This window comes from Sycon ciliatum, chromosome 13, assembly GCF_964019385.1.
Source record: "Sycon ciliatum chromosome 13, ocSycCili1.1, whole genome shotgun sequence".
Classification (NCBI taxonomy): domain Eukaryota; kingdom Metazoa; phylum Porifera; class Calcarea; order Leucosolenida; family Sycettidae; genus Sycon; species Sycon ciliatum.
In genome coordinates this window covers 5,544,632-5,565,431 of record NC_088655.1, presented here as the reverse complement: position 1 = coordinate 5,565,431, position 20,800 = coordinate 5,544,632, and the positions used below count along the sequence as shown (strand labels likewise).

The 20,800-nt window shown below is 47.9% G+C and overlaps 2 long non-coding RNA genes across 2 annotated transcripts; both read right to left on the bottom strand.

The window, feature by feature from the left end:
* Window positions 1–1,985: 1,985 nt before the first annotated feature.
* On the bottom strand, window positions 1,986–11,021 carry LOC135830045 (uncharacterized). Its single transcript, XR_010555983.1, has 3 exons — window positions 10,690–11,021; window positions 8,651–8,881; window positions 1,986–2,814 (listed from the first exon to the last, which is right to left on the bottom strand). It is a non-coding gene; the product is annotated as an uncharacterized LOC135830045 (long non-coding RNA).
* An 838-nt stretch (window positions 11,022–11,859) lies between these two features.
* On the bottom strand, window positions 11,860–15,820 carry LOC135830046 (uncharacterized). The gene is made up of 2 exons (XR_010555984.1): window positions 15,542–15,820; window positions 11,860–13,053 (listed from the first exon to the last, which is right to left on the bottom strand). It is a non-coding gene; the product is annotated as an uncharacterized LOC135830046 (long non-coding RNA).
* Between the last annotated feature and the right edge of the window lie 4,980 nt (window positions 15,821–20,800).

The following is a 20,800-nucleotide window of genomic DNA, read 5'->3' as shown; positions in this document are numbered from 1 at the left end:
TTCGCCCCTAATTCCCAATCGAACATGGTTGAAGAAGTGGTCACGTGCTCCTGGGTGCCAAAATCACCTGGTCACCACGCCAGCAGGCGACAACTTTCACACCAAGGTTCAACTCGAGTGACAGGACTGCACCCAAAAAAGGTCAAAACAGGCTGTAAGTTGTACCCTGCAGGCACGGTGACCAGGTGACTGGTGTACGCAGGAGCACGTGACCGCATGTTCATCCATGTTCCATTGGGAATTAGGGGCGAACGCTGCATCGCAGCCTTTTCGGACCAAAACCAGTCGACTCAGCGTCCAAAAGACTACAACATATGGGCCAATCGTGGTCATCCGTGCTTTTATTAAAACGAAATGGCGCTTTTAGTGACATTTTGCATACAAATCCCCATCTAGTAGGGCGCAGTCACCCAGTTTCGGTGGAAGTGCGCGAGTTCGATTGGGATTCAAGTAGGAAGGGAGCGTCTCAGCTTTCTCGGACAAGACCATTCGACTCAGCACCCCGAAGACTACAACTGGTGAAATTTTAATCTTTGCCTTAACTTCCACGTTAAGGCTGCATTCACACCCGGTACAAAAATTCGCGTTTACATGACTGTACAAACACCTTGCAACGCCTGTGCATTCACACAGTCAAATGGAGTGCATACCAAACACGTAAAAAGTGACCCGCGTGACCCATGGCGAAGAGCGGGAATTTTGATTTCTGCATGAGCTGAGCGCAACGGTGCCGTGCGGCACTTGGCTCAATATTTCAAAAATACTATTTCTTGGGCCGCTAGTATGATCTCGGTGGAACGCCCCCCCCCCCCCCAGACTGGTGTATTCCTCTGAGTGTGCTGGAGTTGTGAACCATAGCGGCCGTGTATATCATTTCCTGATCACCTCCGGATAGCTGCTTTGCGCACAGATTCAGCTCATCCTCAATCCTCTTCTCGGCAACAGCTCTTTTAATCATAGTTCCATTTTCTCGCTGGTATTTTCCCCCTAGTTCTATCAGCCGTAGCTCCACCTTGGCAGAAAAGACAACTCGAGGCATGGTACCGGACTCTCCAAAAACTAACAAAAACTCTGCACGCAGGACACACCAAACCACTCGTTTCGACTTGCCTGGAAATTAAAAGCCGAAATCCGCTTTCAAAAGCCGCTCCGGGATGGCTTTGAACGTTGATGTGATTTTTCACTTTTCGCGCATGTTTCCATGCCCACTTGAAAGGACATGATGCTTGTATGCGGCTCTGTACCGTATGTACAGCGGCAAAAAGCGTAACTACCGCAGCCACTTTCGCGGAACACACGATGCAGCAGTCACACATACATAAAAGGCGCTTTCGATTACACGCATTTCCGTCAATTCTAGAATTAGTTATTGTTGATGCACAGTTCGATTACACAAAAAGTGACAAATTCCGTCGTTAGAATTGATTTTTTTCCAATTCCGTCAATTCTGAAGACAGTGCAGAATTTCTCTAATTCTGGCGCCAGAATTGCACACTCGGTGTGTTACCGGTCTGGTCATGTGTCGTATCCGGTGGACCCGGGGTTAGAACCCAAGGCTGCGGTCGTTGACATAACTAACTTACTAACCCTTCTTCTTACAAGGCCGTGCAGTGATGGCCACTTGGAGAGAAAGTCCACCAACAGAATTACTCGTACGCACGCACGCACATATACCTAGACATACACACACACACACACACTCAGGCATAATTATACAGACATGTACACTCACGCCAGCGTTCATGTTTACTCACATCTTCAACGAAGGATATTAAGTTCAAGAGATGATATGAGAGCACAAGGCAAGAGAGACAAAAGCCGAAGGCGGAATGCAAAGGAGAGAGAGAGAGAGAGAGAGATAGAGAGAGAAAGAGAGAGAGAGAGAGAGAGAGAGAGAGAGAGAGAGAGAGAGAGAGAGAGAGAGAGAGAGAGAGAGAGAGAGAGAGAGAGAGAGAGAGAGAGAGAGAGAGAGAGAGAGAGAGAGAGAGAGAGAGAGAGAGAGAAGGCGATTGCCATAATATCTAACTACGGGCAGGAGGCTGCGAACTATAGGACAAATAATGAACCATAGTACACCCGCATGCCGCAGTGTACCAAAACTTAGCAATAATGTGTATAAACTGTATCACAAAGAGCGGAAGCCAGCTAAGGAAAAACAGGGTATAACAAATAAGGAAGGTGCCAGACTTTGTGTGAAGACATAAAATAAAGGCGATTAGGAATCCGTTTACGGGAGATAAATAAATAATTAGACACCTAAATAAGGCAGACATGTCACGTAGAGGCCTAAAAGGCACGTGTCAATAGTATGGATACGACATATCCCCCGCTTACACGGAAAAAAGAACACGTCCTCGTGTTATAAGTAACTTAATAAATTAGACTACGAGTATAGGTAACAATTTAGACTAAACGAGTGCAGGTCAAATTGGAGTCCCTACCAACATTTTTCCAAAAACTAACTGTAATATCGAACACAACCAATCCAGTCAGTACCACTGAAGTCACTTACTCGTGCCACACAGGACTCCCAAACAGCTGGGGCGGATAGCGGGAACGCGGGGTTCGCCTTTCCATCACGCCAACTGGCGGAGCACTGTCAAATACCCGAACTGTGTCCTCCTCGTCTCTGGCGGCGGTGGTTGTCCGTTGGCACCAATTGACTTCGGGCCTTGGTCAGAGGTTTCCTTTTCCAGCTCCTTATATAGGCGGTCGGCAAAATCCTCTGACAATGTAGCGGCGGATCCTGTGTCAATCACAGCGTTTACTGGACATTCATTCACCACTCCAGGCACCAACATGTCCGCACGCTCACTCGCATGTTCAAAGAAGACCGAACACATAGATCAGGCTATTGTTTTCTGTCGCAGTCTAAGTTTTGCAGATACTGACTTCAACCCCAGGGTTCCAGTTCCCGGGAAAATCTACAAAAGCAGATGCAAACGACCTCCCGTCATTTACAGCACAGCCTTGAAGCTGTGCTCTTCGTTAATAATGACAACTCTCGGAGGAAGTACTCCGACAGACTGAGAATCCGCAGAAAAGGGCACTAGACTAGAGCCATTTCGCCGTTAAAGAGCGGTAAAAACCGTACTCTTCTGCTCTGCTCTTAATCCCCTGGGTGGTTTCACCGACAATTTCCCAGGAAATGGGGCATACTCCTCCAGCTCATAAAGTTCCAATGGGTCCCTCGGGATCATTGTGTTTTGAACCATTATGTTGGGGGTCTCGACGCCCAGAGCTTGGAAGATAATCAATCAGGCTTCCGGTAAATTCCGGGCATGGTTATCGCAGAATGAGAGCTATCCGATCTCTAAAGAGCGGTAATATCATCAGCTATATCCCAGAGGCTAATTCATAATTTTCTTTTAGGAAAATTTGATTGATACATAAGTAATTTTCAGCGAAGAGACTATTTGATTTGAGAATGGTGTGTGCAGGGATCTCCATGTAATGAAGTGGCTGCAGTGGAGCTTGCGTACCATAATAAATCCTCTATTTCTATCGAACCAATAGAAACGTCTTTGCAAAAAACATACATAAAGGTGCACTCGATAATCATATTGAAAAGACGTTTCTATCAGTTTTATAGAAATTGATGATTAGGCCACTGAAGTAACAAGCATGAAACCCTAGGTGAAAGCAAAGCATAGTGAGGTCACTGGGCTTTCCAGCCAATTGATTTGTAAACCAAATATTAATTATCTGAAGTTGTAATTTTCAGCGTGTATCAGGCGTGTACCAGCGTACATGCCAGCAGTCACTCAGTCACTTTGACTGGCGGGGTACCAGCGTACATGCCAGCAGTCACTCTGACTGGCGGGGTACCAGCGTACATGCCAGCAGTCACTCTGACTGGCGGGGTACCAGCGTACATGCCAGCAGTCACTCTGACTGGCGGGGTACCAGCGTACATGCCAGCAGTCACTCTGACTGGCGGGGTACCAGCGTACATGCCAGCAGTCACTCTGACTGGCGGGGTACCAGCGTACATGCCAGCAGTCACTCTGACTGGCGGGGTACCAACGTACATGCCAGCAGTCACTCTGACTGGCGGGGTACCAGCGTACATGCCAGCAGTCACTCTGACTGGCGGGTACCAGCGTACATGCCAGCAGTCACTCGGACTGGCGAGGTACCAGCGTACATGCCAGCATTCACTCTGACTGTCGGGGTACCAGCGTACATGCCAGCAGTCACTTTGACTGGCGGGGTACCAGCGTACATGCCAGCATTAACTTTGACTGGCGGGGTACCAGCGTACATGCCAGCAGTCACTCTGACTGGCGGGTTACCAGCGTACAAGCCAGCAGTCACTCTGACTGGCGCGGTATCAGCGTACATGCCAGCAGTCACTTTGACTGGCGGGGTATCAGCGTACATGCCAGCAGTCACTGTGACTGGCGGGGTACCAGCGTACATGCCAGCATTCACTCTGACCGGCGGGGTACCAGCGTACATGCCAGCAGTCACTCTGACTGGCGAGGTACCAGCGTACATGCCAGCAGTCACTCTGACTGGTGGGGTACCAACGTACATGCCTGCAGTCAATCTGACTGGCGGGGTACCAGCGTACATGCCAGCAGTCATTCTGACTGGCGGGGTACCAGCGTACATGCCAGCAGTCACTTTGACAGGCGGGGTACCAGTGTACATGCCAGCAGTCACTGTGACTGGCGGGGCACCAGCGTACATGCCAGCAGTCACTCTGACTGGGGGGGGGGGGGGGGGAGGGTACCAGCGTACATGCCAGCAGTCACTCTGACTGGCGGGGTACCAGCGTACATGCCAGCAGTCACTCTGACTGGCGGGGTACCAGCGTACATGCCAGCAGTCACTCTGACTGGCGGGGTACCAGCGTACATGCCAGCAGTCACTCTGACTGGCGGGGTACCAGCGTACATGCCTGCAGTCAATCTGACTGGCGGGGTACCAGCGTACATGCCAGCAGTCACTCTGACAGGCGGGGAACAGGGTACATGCCAGCAGTCACTCTGACTGGTGGGGTACCAGCGTACATGCCAGCAGTCACTTTGACTGGCGGGGCACCAGCGTACATGCCAGCAGTCACTCTGACTGGCGAAGTACCAGCGTACATGCCAGCAGTCACTTTGAATGGCGGGGTACCAGCGTACATGCCAGCAGTCACTGTGACTGGTGGGGTACCAGCGTACATGCCTGCAGTCAATCTGACTGGCGGGGTACCAGCGTACATGCCAGCAGTCACTCTGACTGGCGGGGTACTAGCGTACATGCCAGCAGTCACTTTGAATGGCGGGGTACCAGCGTACATGCCAGCAGTCAATTTGAATGGCGGGGTACCAGCGTACATGCCAGCAGTCACTCTGACTGGCGGGGTACCAGCGTACATGCCAGTAGTCACTGTGACTGGCGGGGTACCAGTGTACATGCCTGCAGTCAATCTGACTGGCGGGGTACCAGCGTACATGCCAGCAGTCACTCTGACTGGCGGGGTACCAGCGTACGTGCCAGCAGTCACTGTGACTGGCGGGGTACCAGCGTACATGCCAGCAGTCACTCTGACTGGCGGGGTACCAGCGTACATGCCAGCAGCCACTTTGAATGGCGGGGTACCAGCGTACATGCCACCAGTCACTTTGAATGGCGGGGTACCAGCGTACGTGCCAGTCACTCTGACTGACGGGGTACCAGCGTACATGCCAGCCATTCTGACTGGCGGGGTACCAGCGTACATACCAGCAGTCACTCTGACTGGCGGGGTACAACCGTACATGCCAGCAGTCACTGTGACTGGCGGGGTACCAGCGTACATGCCTGCAGTCAATCTGACTGGCGGGGTACCAGCGTACATGCCTGCAGTCACACTGACTGGCGGGGTACCAGCGTACATGCCAGCAGTCACTCTGACTGGCGGGGTACCAGCGTACATGCCAGCAGTCACTCTGACTGGCGGGGTACAATCGTACATGCCAGCAGTCACTCTGACTGGCGGGTTACCAGCGTACATGCCAGCAGTCACTTTGACTGGCGGGGTCAGAAAATTGGTACTCGAAGGTGTCGCTAAACACGCTAAATACGGACTCGGATTGCTGTTTTTTTGTGAAAGGCTGAGTGCGCATCTGGGCACGCACGAACCGCAAGCGTACCGCGTGCACGCGCCAGTTGTGAACACAGCTCAAGCTACAGTTTGTGGCCTCCTGCTTTGCTGCAATTGCGGCTGGGGCGACGTCTTCACCAGGATTTGACGCGGACCCTTCAGTACTCAACAAAACGCTGAACAAGAAGCGTGTTGAAATTCAGGTGATGAAACTTTGTCTTCAAGCAATGGATGCCTGCAGGTGTCAGGCGATGACGTCATACTAGCATTTTTACATTAGATTATAATGAGCAGTAGCAGTAGCAGTAGCAGCAGCAGAGAGATAGGGTAAGCAGTTCAGCACCTTCTTTCATTGACAAGCACTGCGCTCATGTTGTTGCTGTTTTCAGGCCTGCTACCTTCGCAGCTACATGCACCACAGGCAGCGCATTTCAGGAATTTGAGAACACTTTGTTCTTGCAAAACTCAACTTCAGCATGCCAAATTCAAGAGATAACGTTACACCAGGATTCATATCTCTTTGTTTGCAAAAAAATATCACGGTTTGCGTCAGACTCGGCTAGAGAGCGAGTTTTCCGCATCCGCATGAACACCACCACCCTTCAAGGATCAAGGCGCAGATGCAGCTCCTAAAGCGGTGGGAGGGAATGTGGGCCGGTAAGAACTACAGAAAAAGATTCGCACTCTGGGCGAAATATTGCGGAACCCGAAGAATTTGTTTGATGCGGAAGAGAGCTCCAAGACCACAACGGCTTTCGTAGCAATTGGGTGGGAAGGGTCATACCAATGTTGGTACACAGAAAACAGTGATTCCGACAGCCTGACTAAGACCATCAAGTCACAAACATTGCGAGGTGCGAAGCGACAATTGTAATGACAAGTCGGCAGTTACTATATTTTTTGTTATTCAAACTAATAGAAACGTCTACAAAATCCGCTCCCGAAAATTAGATTTTTTTAAAGGGGAAGTTAAGGCAAAAATAAAAATTTCACCAGTTGTAGTCTTCGGGGTGCTGAGTCGAATGGTCTTGGTCCGAGAAAGCTGAGACGCTCCCTTCCTACTTGAATCCCAATCGAACTCGCGCACTTCCACCGAAACTGGGTGACTGCGCCCTACTAGATGGGGATTTGTATGCAAAATGTCACTAAAAGCGCCATTTCGTTCTTATAAAAGCACGGATGACCGCGATTGGCCCATATGTTGTAGTCTTTTGGACGCTGAGTCGACTGGTTTTGGTCCGAAAAGGCACCCCGAAGACTACAACTGGTGAAATTTTGATTTTTGCCTTAACTTCCCCTTTAAGGTGGACATGTCCCTCAGACCCCCTCTTTCTCTTCGCCTCCTTTCGGTCATACAACTTTTTAGAACCTGGTGGCGCCCCTGCAAAGTGATCTGTCAGGGATTTGGACTGCCCTGGCAAGATAACAAAATGCAAACCCCAACAGGACTGGAACCTGCGACCTTGCTTGTCATGAGCATAGCTCTAACCATCTAAGCTATGGCACTGAGCAGAACCTAGAAAGCGCTGACAACTTTTTCACTAAAATTTTAGCTCAAAGAAACTTTCCAATTAATTTTGTTTTTCTCGTGAATTGTCACCGTTTCCGATTGGAAGAAGTCCTTTCTTTGGAATTTGACGAAATTATTCATCGACTACTATTAATTTTCTCTGCCTGTAAAGCACACGGATTGAGAGTGAGTGGATATTGCAGCAGCCGAAATACCTTCGCGTTTGAATTGCCGTTGCAGCGCTTCACTACGAACAATACAACACCATGGGGACAAATGTGAGCACACGACACGGAGTACTCTAGAGGGGACGGTCTCAAATAGGACATAGGTTGCAAACCAGAACGGACTCAATATTCACTTTCTCTCTTGGTATTTTGATTAGAAAACATATGTCACAGTGAGACTACGATGTGTTATACTCCGAGCCAAAATTTCATGGCTCTGCGATGACCAGAAGCGCCATACCAAGCAGGTGAGTTTTTGACGTGTTGCTTCGCACTGCGACTTGAATTTTACGACTTTCGAAAAATCAACTTCTTGTCGCAGGTAAACAGCGGCTCGCCTCTCGCCAATAAAGCACCGCATACCAATCAAAACTAATGGAAGCACACACAAGGCTTATTGTTACTCTGTACTGGCCGTCGTGGAGCGATAGCAATTACCTAATTTCAGACCCAGAGTGAATTTGACGTGCACTCTAAAACGTGTCCAGTTTGGAGCCACCTCTGATTTGAACTTTTTTGAAGCGAAAAATTGGGCAACTTGGAGGCAATGGGTAAACACAAAGGAGTGGCTCAGTTCGATTGACTCTGGCCCCAGAGCAAACTTCAACATGCCAGCTTCCTTCCACAAACATATTTCGAGTGATAAATCAACGCTGATGATCGGTTTGGGTCTATACAAATTTGGCTGTCAAATCGTCCCGGTATCGAGCCGTCCCCTCTCCATCAGCAGAAGCCTTTCCCAATTATAAATCGTTACGGGTTAGGTCTGCTGTACTACTAGAACTCCGCGCACACCTTCAGTGAAATATTGGGGACTGAATGGGAGATGCTTACCTGGCTTCAAGCAAGGGAGAATCACCTGCTCCCGAAAGCGGCCGGATGGTTCCTGTCCGGCGTCCGCTATTCTGGTAGTAGTCCTACAAATCTAAACGCCACCTGCCGATTGGCAGATAACGAACGAAAGCGCTTCACTTCCGCAACCAGATTGCGACGGAGCGTCACTGAAACTCCCAGAAAATAACAATATGAAGGGCCGCAAGTAGAACACGCATCCGCCCAGAACACCTACAGACGGCAACGAGCAAGAAAAAATGATTCCGCATTGAACTGAAGCGCGGACGGTGCAGCAGTCCAAGATCCTATCTACACGTTCGCTGCACGCTCTAGCGGCCAGAGCTCTGTGCCTTCATTCATCTGTCTGATCTGGCAAAAGTTGTAGATCTACGCGTAGATTATGTACATGACTGTACAACATGACATCAGATTCTACTGCCTGCTCCACACTACAAAAGTACAGTGCGTCTTTGTGGTCCACTTCACAACAATAACACACACAGAAGTCTCTGCTGTGAGCACGGTGGCTCGGCAATGTCGAAGTAAAGGCGTTACCCACAAAGACACAAGCTTTCCAACTCTCTTTGGCCGTTGGAAAGCGTACCTGCTCGTGTAGATCGACACGTACTAGTACGAGTAGGTCTAAAATCATTGCGGGCCCATCTTTCCGCTGATACCACGCCAACTCCGAAATGAAGCCGGCTGTCAACGGTGTCGCCAGAGGCGGACTACAGTAGCTGTTCAAGTGTCATCAACATTAGTTGTTCAACGTTGATGGGTTACTATCGCCGTCGGGTGTCTCTCGCGCTGCTACGTTCCGCTGTGTTGTGTGTCAGGTAGGCCTCCGCGGAATATGCTCGTATTTTTACCGATAATTCCTTTGAGCATTGCTCAAAATTTCGACCGATTATTCCCGTAATTCCACCAATAATTCTCATAATAATGCTTTTTTCTTCCATTTTTGCAGATACCGTACCGCGTACGGGTTTTTTTGCGACTTGTACTGGCAAAAAAATCACGGTTCGCGTGAAACTCGGCTGGAAGCTTTTTTCTTCTTTCTTTTTTGAAATACCGGGTGATCAACTTCAGGATCACAAGCTTTTTGGTACAAATCAGGGTGTTATAAATGGAAAAAAATTGAAAAAAAGGGGGGCATTGCTCAAATTTTACTGATTATTCCACAAAAATTGCCAATAATTCCCGTTTTAAAAATCACACCGATAATTCCCGAAATTATGCCGGGACATTCCGCGGAGGCCTAGTGTCAGGGGTGCTCCGTCCGCCCGTCATCGTCCAGTTTACATGCTTCGTGAGTTGGCGATGGTGGAGGGTCGGGTATCCCTGCCGTGATTGGTGCTGCACCGAGCTTGTTTTGTGTGAAAGTTTTAAAACTATTATTTTTATTCTTATATCTATACTTCATACTTCAAGTATTACAAAAATTGAGAGGCTTTGAATCGTTTTTATCAAGATCTAAATATTTGCCGGGTTGGAAGGTGGGAATCAAAGCTGTTCAAGTGTCATCAGTGAGCGATGTCGCCTGTACAGTGCACTAAATTATGATTATGTAGACGCTAGGCTTGTCTTGATCGGTTTGCACATAAAATGGATATCAGTTATCCAACATATTCAGTTATCCAACATGCCTGATTCCCGAAGTGGTCGGATAAGTGACATTCGACTGTACATGTAACATTTTGTTTTTTCTGGTCAATGGTCAACGGTTCCGATTGGAAGGAGTCCTTTCTTTGGAATTTGAAGAAATTATTCATCGACTAATTTTCTCTGCTTGCAAAGCACACGGATTGAGAGTGAGTAGGTACTGCAGCAGCCGAAAAACCTTCGCGTTTGAATTGCCGTTGCTGCGCTTCACTACGAACAATACATTACCATGCGGACAAATGTGAGCACACGACACGGAGTACTGTACATCAGCAGAAGCCTTTTCTAATAAATCGTTACGGGTTAGGGCTGCTGTACTGCTAGAACTCAGCGCACACCTTCAGTGAAATGTTGGGGACTGAATGGGAGAACCTTACCTGACTTCAAGCCAGGGAGAAGCACCTGCTCCCGAAAGCGGCCGGATGGTTCCTGTCCGGCGTCCGCTATTCTGGTAACGTTGACCCGGGCGATTGGTAGTCCCACAAATCTAAACGCCACCTGCCGATGGGCATGTAACGAACGAAAGCGCTTCACTTCCGCAACCAGATGGGGACGGAGCGTCACTCAAACTCCCAGAAAATAACAATATAAAGGGCCGCAAGCAGAACACGCATCCGCCCAGAACACCTACAGACGGCAACGAGCAAGAAAAAATGATTCCGCATTCAACTGAAGCGCGGACGGTGCAGCAGTCCAAGATCCCATCTACACGTTCGCTGCACGCTCCAGCGGCCAGAGCTCTGTGGCTTCATTCATCTGTCTGATCTGGCAAAAGTAGTAGATTTACGCGTAGATTATGTACATGACTGTACAACATGACATCAGATTCTACTGCCTGCTCCACACTACAAAAGTACAGTGCTACTCGTGTACATCAACACGTACTAGTAGATCTACGAGTAGGTCTAAAATCATTGCGGGCCCATCTTTCGGCTGATACCACGCTAACTCCGAAATGAAGCCGACTGTCAACTGCGTCGCCAGAGGCGGACTAGCTGTTCAAGTGTCATCACATGCAACAGTGATCGATGTCGCCTGTACAGTGCATGTAGACGCTAGGCTTGTCTGTTCACACACATACACGTCACGTGGTACACAGCCGGGCTAAATCGTAGTAGACGCAATGCAGTGCAGAGGAAATGAGATCCTATTTTTTACATGCAGTACCTACAGCCAGTTCAAGGTCAAAGGCAAATGCGTACAAAGGCTGTCATCCACAGCAGCACTCTACACAACACATCATCATCATGCAAGTACTAGTACATTTTACTCATTCATCCTGAGACGCTCGCCACGGTTTTTTTTTTAAATTTCGGCCAACAGGTCGGCCCCAGGGTTGGCCCCCACGGCTGCGGTTTGACATGAACTACTTACTAATAAACCTTCACATTACAAGGCTGTGCAGTGGTGGCCACTTGGAGAGAGAGTCCACCAACAGAATTACTCTTACGCACGCACGCACATATTCCTAGACATACTCTCACACACACACACTCAGGCATATACAGACACGTACACTCAGAGCAGCGTTCAGGTTTACTCACATCTTCACAGGAGGGTACATGTAACTTAGTTCAAGAGAAGATAATGAAGAGCACAAGGCAAGAGAGATAGAGAGAAAAGGAAGGTGATGGCAATACTATCTAATTGCGGCCATGGAAGTCCATGGCCACCAGATTGCTGGTCCCGCATGCAATAGCGTATCAAACCGTAGTAAATATGTGTACAAACTGTTGCATTAAGAGCGGGAGCTAGGTGGGGAAATAACAGCGTATACCAAATAAGGAAGGCCCCAGGCCTTGCGTGAAGACATAAAATAAAGACGATTATGAACCCGTTTATGGGAGATAGATAAATAATTAGACACCTAAATAAGGCAGACTTGTCACGTAGAGGCCTAAATGGCATGTGTCAATAGTATGGATACAACATATCCCCCCGCTTACACGGAAAAGAACACGTCCTCGTGTTATAAGTAACGTTATAAATTAGACTAAGATTATGGCTAACAATTAAACTAAACGAGTGCAGGTCAAATTGGAGTTCTTATCAAAATCTGTTGAAAGACTAACTGTAATATCGAACACCACAAATCCAGTCAATACCACTGAAGTCACTTACTCGTGCCACACAGGACTCCCAAACAGCTGGGGCGGATGGCGGGAACGCGGAGTTCGCCTTTCCATCACGCCAACTGGCGAAGCACTGCCAAATACCCGAGCGGTGTCCTCCTCGTCTCGGGCGGCGGTATCAGTGGCATCAGGCTGGTAGGACGGAGTCAGGGTGGATGCCATGGGCTGCGGTGGGTCCGACTCATCTTGCTCGTGAACCTCCTGCAGTCGACCCGGTCGATGATGGCAACTTTTCAGCCGTAAATGTCGGGGAACTACGACTTGCAAGATAGATGGCTTACTGGGGCAGGGGTCCTCCCAACGACGGCACAACACCCCCTCATGATGAACCAGCATTTCATGATTTTTCCACAAAATACGTACCTTAGGACTGCTACCCATCATGTCCTGCGGGCAAGGCGGAGAGTCCATACCTAGCCAGGACACTACTTGGGCGTGATCTCGGTCCTTCTCCTGTTCGGTTTCCATCTTGACCACGGCCAGTTGAAACGGCGAATGAGGGGTGTGGGGATTTTGCCAACGTCGTTATTCATGGCCCCTACGAACAACGTCGTCGGAGCATCAGGGCGGCGTGACAGTGCATCAGCGTTAGCGTGTGATCGACCTGCCCTGTACAATATGGTGAACTCACATACAGACAAAAATTCCAGCCAGCGAGCCACAATCGCCGGTGGATGTTGAAAGTTAGCCAAATGTTCCAGAGAATGATCGCTGTGCATATAACAAATTCAAATTTTACACCAAGCAGGTAGCAACGGAAATGCTGCACAGCCCACACAAAGCCCAACAATGGTTTTTTTGGTGGGGGTTAGACAATGGGAAGTAGCTATGTAGGGGCGTGAGCCCGCCTTTCGGCACCGGAAGAGGACCCACACCTTGATCTGGTGAGCTGCGTCGCGTTTGCTGTGGAGTGCTGTGCTGTGCAGTGGAGCTTGCATACCATAAGAAATCCTCTATTTCTATGCAACTAATAGCAACGTCTTTGCAAAAAACATAAATAAAGATGTACTTGATAATCATATTGAAAAGACGTTTCTATCAGTTTTATAGAAAATGATTATTATTATTATTTTTTTTTTCTTTTTTTGTTAGGGATTTCCCAACAGGCAATGTTGCCTTTTTACTGGGAACCCTAAATGAGATGATTAGGAAACTGAAGTAACCAGCATGATGACCTACGTGAAAGCAAAGCATACCGAGGGCAATGGGATCACTGACACACTGACAGGTCAGGTACATATTATTACGGAGTAATTATTATTATGCTGTGGTGCTAGCTTATCGTTTTTCTTCTTCTTCACTTTTCCAATTGTTCGCACACATAACGTGGTATTGGAACATGCACTCTCTCCTTGCATGCATTCCTTCCATACACTTCGCATACATACTCATCCTACCAACTTGCTTCACGTTATGATCCTTGCGTTGAAAGCCCTATTTCACTATTTGACCAGCTTCTTTACTGGTATGGTATTGTTGCACACCAGGCATGCTGCATCAGTTTTTTTTTTTTTTTTTCACCTTCCCGTGGCCAGAGAATATGGGCCAATATGGAGGGAGGGGGCGGTAGCCAGCCATGGTAGGGAAACAAAAACGAAGCAAAAATAAATAAATATCCCTTTATGTACTGATTTCCAGCACAGAATGCAGCAGAATTTAAATTTTCTGCACAATTTACACCTTTAACACGCTATAACTTTGACCTCCTTCACTGCATTTCCACAATCTTGGGCTCTTTGGAAAGCTCCTGGCGAGAGCAACGCCAGGATACCAGGCTCCATCAACTAGTTGCCACAAATCAGGCGCGGGATTACAGCAAAGTCCACCCCAAGCCCAAAATGCGAGTAAATTCCACCATCAATGCCATTCCACTCTCCTCTATCACAGAAAGCTCTTTTCGAGGCTATTTAAACCTCAGCCAGCAACGTCATTATCATGTGCTCAGTTGGTCAAAGAGCACACCGATAGGGATTTTCCCCTAAAATGACAAAGAGATCGGATCAAAGTATTTCAATAACCTACGAGGAGACAATAGTCGTAAAATGGCAATGAATATAACTCAGGGCTGCCACTTAATCCGATTTTTGATCGCCTGTCCGACAAAGCGACCGATTTTGTTCCCAAAGAGGGACAACCGATTATTATATTTTGAGCGCTTTTTAGTCCAGTTAGCCATTAGTTCATAATTGACATGGTTGTAGTGTGTGTGCTGGACAGTTAAAAATGTGTTCTGGGGCCCCAACAGCAAGCCATTTTCCTAAACATTTTCACCAAGGGGGCCCTGCCCCTTGCACCCCCGCGGGGGACACCCCAGCACCCCCGTCAGATTTTTCTCCCTTCAAGTGTGGCAGCCCTGTAACTAATTGCGCACTCATGAGCCATAACCATGTACATGTGAAATTTTGTTTTTCTGCTGAATGGTCACCGTTTCCGATTGGAAGAAGTCCTTTCTTTGGAATTTGACGAAATTATTCATCGACAGGCAGGTATAGTGGGATGGTCTAAGACCAAGATTGAGAAACAGAGGGTACCAGGTTCAAGTCCTGCTTGGAAGCGGAAGGAATTTTTCCAGCCGTGCTGTGACCCACAGTTATTTGGGAACTCGTGGCCTGGCACGAGGGTAACATGGATGCAGCTAATGGGATTTCGGTCTTTGGCCACTTGGTGGTGGGTCTGATCTTCTCACCTCCCACCGTTTAGGCACTGCATCTGCGCCTTTGATCCTAGAGGGTGGTGGCATTCCCACGGCGGATGCGGAAAACTCGGCTTCCAGCCGAGTCTCACGCGAACCGTGAAATTTATTTTAAATTTTTTATTCATCGACTGATTTTCTCTGCTTGTAAAGCACACGGATTGAGAGTGAGTGGATATTGCAGCAGCCGAAAATACCTTCGCGTTTGAATTGCCGTTGCTGCTCTACACTATGAACACTACAATACCATGCGGACAAATGTGGGCACACGACACGGAGTACTGTACATCAGCAGAATCCTTTTCCAATAAACTGTTACCATGGTTACGGGTTAGGTCTGCAGTACTACTAGAACTCAGCGCAGACCTTCAGGGAAATGTTGGAGACTGAATGGGAGATGCTTACCTGACTTCAAGCCAGGGAGAAGCACCTGCTCCCGATAACGGCCGGATGGTTCCTGTCCGGCGTCTGCTATTCTTGTAACGTTGACCCGGACGATTGGTAGTCCCACAAATCTAAACGCCACCTGCCGATGGACAGGTAAAGAACGAAAGCACTTCACGTCCGCAACCAGATTGCGACGGAGCGTCACTCAAACTCCCAGAAAATAACAATATGAAGGGCCGCAAGCAGAACACGCATCCGCCCAGAACACCCACAGAGGGCAACGAGCAACAAAAAAACGATTCCGCATTCAACTGAAGCACGGACGTTCCAGCAGTCCAAGATCCCATCTACACGTTCGCTGCACGCTCCAGCGGCCAGACCTCTGTGGCTTCATTCATCTGTCTGATCTGGCAAAAGATTTAGATCTACGCGTAGATTATGTACATGACTGTACAACATGACATCAGATTCTACTGCCTGCTCCACACTACAAAAGTACAGTGCTACTCGTGTACATCAACACGTACTAGTAGATCTACGAGTAGGTCTAAAATCATTGCGGGCCCATCTTTCGGCTGATAGTAATACCACGCCAACTCCGAAATGAAGCCGGCTGTCAACTGTGTCGCCAGAGGCGGACTACAGTAGCTGTTCAAGTGTCATCAACATTAGCTGTTCAACATTGATGGATTACTATCGCTGTCGGGTGTCTTTCGCGCTGCTTCGTTCCGCTGTGTTGTGTGTCAGCCTCTGTCAGGGGTGCTCGGTCGGCCCGTCATCGTCCAGTTTACATGCTTCGTGAGTTGGCGATGGTGGAGGATCGTGTTCCCCTGCCGTGATTGACGCTGCACCGAGCTTGTTTTGTGTGAAAGTAAAACTTTTATTATTATTCTTATATCTGTACTTCAAGTATTACAAAATAATTGAGAGGCTTTGAATCGTTTTTATCAAAATCTAAATATTTGCCGGGTTGGAAGGTGGGAATCAAAGCTGTTCAAGTGTCATCAGTGAGCGATGTCGCCTGTACAGTGCACTATAATTATGATTATGTAGACGCTAGGCTTGTCTTTTCAAACACATACACGTCACGTGGTACACAGCCGGGCTAGATCGTAGTAGAGGCAAGGCAGTGCAGAGGAAATGAGATCCTTTTTTTTACATGCAGTAGCTACAGCCAGTTCAAGGTCAAAGGCAAATGTGTAAAAAGGCTGGCATCCACAGCAGCACTCTACAAAACACATCATCATCAGGCATGTACTGTCGTGGACATGGACGCACGTCTAGCGGCGCGGCCCCAGGGCGCTGGCCATGCAGCCATGGCATGCTTTATTTCGCGCTGCTGCTGGCCGCATCGTATCAACAATAACGTGTGCGCTGCATGCAACGACGACGTTCTGTAGATCTACGAACTGAGGGCGCCGGCCCTGGTCAATCGACTGGATTTCCATGTCCGCGACAGTACAATGTAGTCAGGGAGTCGTAAAAGCCCTGATTGTAGTTATTCATCCCGAGCCGCTCGGGTTTTTTTCGGTCAGTCGGCTACTACATGTATCATAATCGTCTTGGGGGTTAGACAATGGGAAGTAGTCATGTAGGGGCGTGAGCCCGCCTTTCGGCACCGGAAGAGGACTCACACCTTGATCTGGTGAGCTGCGTCGCGTTTCGATCATGCTGACTGAGGCTACTCCTTTTCACAATTCGGCCTCCACTAAGGCCGCGGTCACACATGAAAAGTTTGCACCGCTTTTGCGGAGGCAAAAAGCGTACCGCAGCCGCTTTCGCGGAACACACGATGCAGCGGTCACACATGCATATAGAACGCTTTCGATTACACGCATTTCGGTCAATTCTGGAACTGGGTTTTGTAATTCTCGAATGACCAAAATGTAAGCATCCCGCCTATTCCCGGCCATGTAAACGAACGGCTGGAATTCACAACGCATTTTATTCATGGCATATCACAAACAAAATTGGTCGTAAAAAAATATCACGTACACCCTCGCGCGCGCGTCGACCCAGCTTCGCGTACCGGTCCATCTCGGCGAAGGCTCCATGTCGGCCACAATAGTGGGCTTCGATAAAGCTGAACGCGTGTGCGAAAGGACCACCCAAAATGATAATCAGCTCCCAGCGGAAACTCAACAGCTTTTCGGGAAGACAAAAGTAGCAACTACGTGCAGTTGTAGCCCTGCGTTCGTGCCACGCCGGCTAGGGAAGCTCTTCCTTGACTTGACTCATGCACCAGTAACACAGTGAGTGCGTTCGATTATGCACGCGAATCGATTCACGAATCGATTCATGAATCGATTCGCGCTATTCACATCACCCCATGTGAATAGAGTGAATGGATTCCGAATCGATTCCAGGGCTCATGACATGAAAATCGAACGACTTGAATGCACTTGAATCGATTCATGAATCGATTCAAGTGTGTAATCGAACGCACTCACCGAGTGAGCAATTCTGGCGCCAGAAATAGAGGAATTCAGCCCTCTCTTCAGAATTGACGGATTTGACGGAATTGGATAAAATCAATTCTAACGACGGAATTTGTCACTTTTGTGTAATCGAACTGTGCATCGACACTAACTAATTCTAGAATTGACCAAAGTGCGTGTAATCGAAAGCGCCCATAGACTACTGTGCTCCCCAACGCAACGCTCCGCTATGGCGGAAGGAATGCAAATGCAGGACGTCCTATGAAATTTTAATGTTCTTGTCCGAGTTGAAGCGACCTTCTCTTGTACAAGTAGAGCTATCATAGATTGCTGACAGGCTGCTGAATGCCTCCTGTCAAGTAACTGAACATTGTCCCTGAACATCTCACCAAGTATAATTGGTTTACTTTCGCACGGGACACTCGCAATGGCATAGTACTTCCCAGAGCTTTGTCAACTATGTTTACCAAATCTCCTATCTTCTCTGCATACTCGTATTGGCTCAAGCTGCCCATGGAAATGAAGACAATATCCAATATTAGACAGTTCATAGACCATGTTAAATGGCATGCCACGTTGTAGGCTCGCTCGCCTCTTTTGCTAGCTTATCTCGCCGCTCTCCACCATGGTCAACATAGTGATACATTTCATCCCGCTGATGCATTATTTTCATCCGATTATCATCTTCTTTCCTTCATTCTTTCTTTTTTTTCTTCTCTTGCCATGGCTGGCTAACGCCCCTTCCTTTGCATTGCCTTCTGCCCTTGGACGATGAAATAATAATAAAGTACACTAGTGGGTTTGGGGCTCATTCACTGCGGCCCAGTACAGGTGTAATTGTATTAATATTTTGAAAATTAGTTTAGTTTTCATCAATATCAAATTCAAATAGTTGTAGGGTGTCGTTGCCTCCTCCATGATCCATCATCGACCCGAACGACTGCGTGGATGCGTGCAGTTGCAGTGAGGGTTGCAGTGAGGGTGTGAGGGTGTGAGTGTGTGAGGGTGTGGCAGAGAGCAGACTCTACTACTCTCTGGTAACAGTACAAGTGTTGTGGACGCATTGCTTGCAGCGAGAGGGAGACAGTTGCCGATCGTCCGCGATCGGGGCCAATGAGTTGGGAGTAGGCCCAGACGGATTCTGCCTGGCTCGCCTCGATATTTTGCCCCAAAATGTTGCTGCAAAATCTTCGGTATTTTGCCGAGCCTGGCACAATAAACTCGATATTTTGCTCACGAAAAACGTGTATTTTATCCACTTCCCGTACAATCCTGTACAACGTTTCATAAAAATCGCAGGGTCGGTTTCTCAACACTAGTTTCCACGCACGTGTCCCTAAGTTCTTCCAAAATCATGTCGATCCACAGTTAATCCCAGTGACATTTCGGTGACATGATCTCGTCCTGGGCAGTGTATCCTGCTGAACGGGTAAGAAACAAGGAAATCCAAGTATATGGCATCGATTTTACCCAACATCTCGATATTTTGCTCCGATTTTGCCGGCCATTTCCGCTCTTTCAATTCTTCGATTATTTTGCCGAAAGAACTGCCGGCAGGATCTGTCTGGGCCTAGTTGGGAGACGGACTCCCTGCACCAACTATCCACTCATAACGATGCAGTATCGTTTGCGAGATCTCCAGAACCTACAGTTCATTGGCAAAGAAGAACAATATGAAAATTGAATACCAAACGGCAACCAAACAACACCAGAACTCAGTGCAGAAGTAGCACACCAAACTCCAAAGCAATCACCATACAGGTTCCGCCAAAGCGGAGATTCCGCTCGCATTGTTTTGGCATAGCGAAATCCAAACTTTGTAACGGCGGAAAGGTAAGTTACGCTTTCGAGGAACCGCCAAAAAAGTGCATAATATGTGACCGCGGCCTGACTGCCCTTCGACGTCTTCGGCATTTTGCTAAATGTGCGCTTAAAATGATATTGTACAAGTATTGTAATACTGTACAAGTATTGTATTTTTGGCAGTATTGTATTTTTGGCAGTATTGTATTTTTGGCAGGTGAAGGACAGTGACAGTTATAAGTATACATTTTCATTCAGGAAATCTTTCGTTAGATCACTCCACCAGCAGACTTCTTACATACTACTGTAGTACTAAAATTCGTTTTTGCTCGAGGTCTGTCATCCGGAACGTTCAGAAAAAAAGCTTTAGTTATTTGGTGCCCCTTAAACGAATATAGCGAAAGTAAATTCCAAATGAAAATTTGTACTTATACAGTAGCCTTATATACAATGTACTTGGAAGTAGGAAAAAGGAACGCAGTGTAAGTGGTCAGTAGCTATCTACATGTAGAGGCTGTTTGTGGTTTGTTGTCGCGCAGAAGTTTGAGAAATGCACAAAATTACAAAATCGCGGAACGGAAGATAAATTGCAAGAAATCCGTGCAGGCACCACATGCTTAAACTAAAAGGGTAGTCTGTGAGCGCTGAAATCCTGCTTTCAGGTGCACTTTAGGCTTCAGATTGACACTGACTCATATTGTTATCTGGTGTTAACTGGGTGTCTGTTGCGCTGTAAACGGAGCGTCTCTGTAAGTTTGTATCCGTTGTGATGTTTATACCTGGACAGCACTATACAATCATATAAATGGTTCTCTTCAGACACAATCTTTCTCAGTCTACTCAAGCTCAACTGATGAAGGGTGAATCACCAGAAACATTGTGTATTGAGCAGAGAGTGGTGCTGTCTTGCAGGTTATCCGAGTCGAAGGTTGGATGGACTTCTCGTGTGCTCCTGATGGCAGTCATGAATTAGCCAAGTGTCAAGTTAAGTCGACGGAAAAGCGCGAGCTCCAGCGTGGGGAGCAAACCCTTTCCT